Genomic DNA, 5279 nt, shown 5'->3' with positions numbered 1-5279 from the left:
ATGCTCTTTCTTTATGTAAATATCTTTCTTCTCCCTGAAAAAATATTTTAGCATTTCTTGCAGGGTCTGTTGTTCTTTGAATTCCCTCAGTTTTTGTTTGTTAATAAACTTGTTATTTTTACTTCACTTTTGAAGGATAGTTTCATTGAATATAGAATTCTAAGTTGGTGCTTTTGTTTTTTAACACTTAAATACTCACTTCACTCTCTTTTTTTGTATGATTTCTGATGAGTCCACTGTAATTCTTAATCTTATTCTTCAGTAGGTAAGGCATTCTTTTTTTCTGACTTATTTTAAGACTCTTTGTTCTGGAATTCTGAAGATTAAATATGTTATACCTATGTATATTTTTATTTTTATTTTTATTTTTTCTTTTTGCTGTTCTCTGAGCTTCCTGGATCTGTGGTTTGGTGTCCTCAATTTGGGAAAATTCTCAGCCACTATTACCTCAAATATTTTCTATTCTATTTTCTTTTTCTTCTCCATCTGGTATTTCAATTATATATATGTTAAAAATTTTGAAACTGTCCCTAAATTCTTTGATGCTCTGTTCTGCTTCTGTCTGTCTTTTTTTAAATTTTTTTATTCTTTTTTTCTCTTTCCATTTCAGTTTGGGAAGCTCCATTGATATACCTTCAAGCTCGCTAATTCTCTTCTCATCTCTGTCCAGTCTTGTGATAAGCCTGCCAAAGGCATTTTTTTATGTCCATTTCAGTGTTTTTTATTTGCGTGAGGAAAAAAACTGGGCTAACATCTCAGAAGCAGCCCCCAATAACGAGGGACAGGATTTCTAGCATTTCCTTTGATTCTTTTTCAAAGTTTCCATTCCTCTGCTTATGTTACCCACTTCTTTGGGTACATTGTCATTTCTTTTTTTTCCATTAGAACTCTTAACATGTTAATCACAGTTTTGCAAACTTTCTGCTTGGTAATTCCAAAACCTGTGTCATGTTTGGGTTTGATTCTTGATACTTGTTTTTCTCTTCAGATTGTGGCTTTTTTTTGCTGCTGTTTCCATGTTTATTTTCCTGTCGAGTGCATTTTGTTCTCTCCCTCTCTCTTTCTCATTTTTTTGTTGTTGTTAAAAGCCAAATACAGTATAGCAGGTAATAGGAACTTAATAAGCTTTTGGTGCAAATTTTTATGTTAATATGTCTAGGAACTGGGCTGTGTTTAACGTTTGCTGTATCTGCAGATGGCAGCAGCTTTGAATTCTTCAGATGTCCTTATTTTTGTCTCTCCTGCCGTCCTTGAGTTTTGTCAAGAACTCACTCTTAAATAAAGCCTGTATCTGGCATCTGTTTCCCTATAATCCAGTATTATAACAGAGCCCTATAGATGTGCTGGTAAGGTGTGGGAGAGGAGAAGCACTCTGTAATCTTATTAAAACTAAATTTGTTTTGTGAGCTTTTGACCTTGGGCTATTACTTGCACGAGTGTTTCTTAGTTGTCCCCCAACCCCTGAGATGGAGCTAAAAAAAAGCCTAGAAGGGGTGGAGTTAGCTAAGCGCTTTCTGCTTCTTCTGCTTGGGTAAGATAATGTCTGATAAATCATTTTCTCCCAGAGAATAGGCCTTTGTTATGGGGAATGTTCTGGGTGTTACTTCAAAATAGTCACTTTGACCTCTTCCAGCCAACCAGAATGAATATTTCTTAGCTCTTCACTATGAGAACCTGATGGAATTCTAAGTTAACCTCACAAAAGTGCAGGGGCTTCCCTAAGACACCGGCCCCTAAAAGTTTCTCACTCTTAGGCAAGTCCACACGAATTAAGCCTCCAGTAATTCTTCAAAACTACCACCTACAGGTTCTTACCACTGTATGGCTGCAGGGGCTTTTGCTCAAGTAAGCTGATCTCGGCTGTGATCCTTTGTATTCACCTGTCTCTCCCGATGTTGCGTGATGGTTTCGTTTTGGGTGGTGGTTTGCCCTCCAACCCCCATTATCTGATGTGTCCCAGAAAAGTTCTTGATTTTCAGATTGTGCATCTTTTTTCTTGTAAGGATGAAAGTGATGAGTTTTAAGTTCTTTATGTGTTGGAGTCTCCATGTCCCTTTATTTTTAGGAGTTCTAATCACTTTAAACCCTTAGCTAAACAATGCTCACTAGGTACAGAATGCAGTTACACCTCCTTACAATATTTCACTGTGTTCCATACACCACTTGGCTGGGAAACATGAAGTGACTTGCTTAAGCATCTCACGGTCAGTCAGCTGATATTTTAGAGACAGAGATCCCTAATCTGGTGCCATTTCTCTTATAATAATAGGCTAGCGGCTTAAATTGAATTCAGTTAAGCGCAGCTGATTTAAACCATAGATACCTGTATTGTGTACTGATATTCAGGCCATGAGAGTCAAGACCAGAATTAGGGCTGCAGGTCTTTTTCTCCCTCTAGACCTATTTTAGGCTCTCCACTACTTGCCTGGCCACTGCATTGACCCCTAAGATAAGATGGGACTATGCAGACAAAAGGGAGGAGTAAAAAGGGATGAATAAGGGGGAGGAAAGGCCACTAAGAAATGTTTTTTTTTTTTCCTGCCTACAAAAAAGAGAGGAAAAATAGTTTGGAGAAACAGCTCTCTCCACTCTTGAATCCATTTTGATGATGCCTTTGGGTGCCTTTGCCAAAAACAAAAAAAGTGTTTTCTGAATGGTCAAGCCCTTCACTGGGACACGGATATCACCTTTGGTCCCTGCCATCAGGTCAGTACACCGTCTCTGGTGTCAGACTGTCTGAGTTTAATAATGGCTTCCCTAACTACCTGTCATGAGACTTTGGGCAAGTTACTTGAGCTCTCTGTGCTTCAATTCTCTCATTGATAAAATGCCCCTCAAAATAGTCTTGAGTGGATTAGATGAACATATCTATATCTATTAGAATAATGCTTGGTATGTGATAAGCTCTTGATAAATATTAACTGTTCTTATAGTCACTCCTCCATTTTATACACATCAGCCTTATATGTGTGTGATGAGACCAGTGGCTTTCCCTCCAGAACTCATTTTTAGCTTTCCTGAGCATAGATATATATGCTGGGGGTGAAGGATGCTATTTTTTTCCAGGTTCATATTCTACTTAAACTGCTAGCATCTAAATTTAAATCCAACCTCAGAATTTTAAGGGTTTTTCTCATGTACTGAGTCCAGCAAATAACTGCTTGTGCTCAGCACCTACAGTGTCTGAAACAAGATGTACCTTCCTGGTTTGGATCTGGGTCCCCCAACAAACCCCACCCCCACTCCCTACCCACTCATCATTTCATGTAACTGTAGCGTTTAGTTTTGAACCTACGCCCAGAGGCCTGTGGGTAGTAGGCATGTTTAAGAAATCTAATAAATGAAGGGAAATAAATGTGCAGAGGGACAAGTAAATGGGCCAGTACTATTTGGAGAAAAACCCCAAAGTGACTGCCTGCCTGCTAGAACAAGAATACTTTTAGAATAAGTCAGTAATGTCAACAAAGCTAATGAAAACATTTTGCTTACTAAATATACCAGGTCTGTGCTTTCTGCCTTTCTCCTGGGTCTTTGCTTCATAAGGGGAGTCTTATGACCCTCTTCTGGTGGATAAAGTGCCTTGACCAGAAGCCAAGATAGGTCAGCCTTTTGCTCCATTCAGCTCTCGGGTGGCCAAGGCTTTATGGAGGCTGTGGGCTAATTTAATTTTCCTTTACTTAGCTCCTTTGAAAAGAAAATAATGTGCATATTAAATCTGCACAAATGAGGGAGCTCTCTGCTTGTAAGCCCTTCTTTCATGTCACAGACACGGTCTCTGGGTGTGCCTTGGTGGGCTTAGCCTCTGTCCTGCCCCCTTACTGATGGAATGCAGTGGCCCCCAGAGCAGCTGGCCCCACGATACATTGTCATCCAGGAGGCCACACCCGGCTCAGAAAGTACTTCTACCTGTGTCCTTCACTCACCTTAGGAATTGATATTTTAAAAACGCTTTCTATCATGACCTATAGGAAGAACTTTAACTTATGGGTTTCTTTGATTCAAGCATGTGGTCCCTGTAAGGAAGAGTTTTGCTTTATGTTCTTAGAGTATTTTATACCTGACAAAGAACATTTGCGCATACAGTGGTAGAACGAGCCTGCAAGTGATAGTTCTGTTCCTGGCTCAAACCCTGTCCTTGCTGGTTGCTAGCTCTGTAAGCTATCCCGTTGAAGTAACTGAAGCAAACATGCTGAGCCCCATTAAAACAGGAAAAAACTGGGCCTAGCGAGTGCGTTTGTGCCTTCCCCGCATGTGTTTCTCTAGTGTGGGAAGTTACCTGCAGGTGGTTCCCCTACACTTGGTCACCTTCCTGAATCTCTCTGCATGAGGTATCCTTTGACCTTCGGGCAAGCCAGAAGTGCTGGAAAACTAACGTTTCAGGGGCAACCCCCAATCCGTGAGGGTCAGGAGTAGGTAGGTAAATTCCTCATTTCCCTGCCTCTTGGCGGGCCTATTCTGAGCTGAGTTCTACACATTCTCACAGAGAGACTAGGCTGGGCTGAGCCCCAGCTGCCCAGAACGGTCAGCCACTCACTAGCACTCCCTGTCTCACTTCTCCACTGTCTTATAGTGCTTCCTAGGATCACACCACTCACATAAGCTTACTGGCACCGAAGTCCTTGTTTTGAATCTGACTTGGGGGGTTGAACCAAATAAGACAGTGAGTTTCTCAGAGGGTAGGAGGTTCATGAGTCGTCAAAAAGCACTTGAGAGGTAGAAGGGTTTATAAACTCTTTCTGCTGAAATACACTACCATTGTGCTGTGAGATTACACACACAAGAATCCAACAAAAACATTTTATTTGATTTCTTTATGCAAAACAGTGATTACCAAGAAAAATAATAACAACCTTTTTTTTTTCTCTTTGCCGTTAGATTTATAAAGCATATTTTGAGATGACAGGGTGGAGATGAAAGTTACAGAGCCAATGAAAATGAGATCTAGGAGGCCAGGGTGGAAAATGAGTTGAGAGTTTTGAAGAAATTCTGAAACCATAGAAATAAATGTTAAAACAATTATCTTTATAGGAAGAAGAACAATAAAAGAATGTCATTTCTGCTTGGGGAAGCTGGCCTAAAGTTAACCAAAGCAGAGAAGACAGAACCATTTGAATTTTAGTTTCTATTTCTTTCTTCAAGAACAGTCCTCAAATGATAAAATTTGGCACACACTAGCTTAAGATTAAACTGATGCTGAATTTTGAGGGGGTTTATGAAGAGATTATTTAGCAGCTCACCATGCATTCCTGTTTCAGGCCTAGATACCATTCAGCTTCATG

Source organism: Manis javanica, chromosome 14 (assembly GCF_040802235.1).
Source record: "Manis javanica isolate MJ-LG chromosome 14, MJ_LKY, whole genome shotgun sequence".
Classification (NCBI taxonomy): Eukaryota; Metazoa; Chordata; class Mammalia; order Pholidota; family Manidae; genus Manis; species Manis javanica.
The sequence above is the reverse complement of the archived record's forward strand: the minus strand, read 5'-3'. Positions refer to the sequence as shown.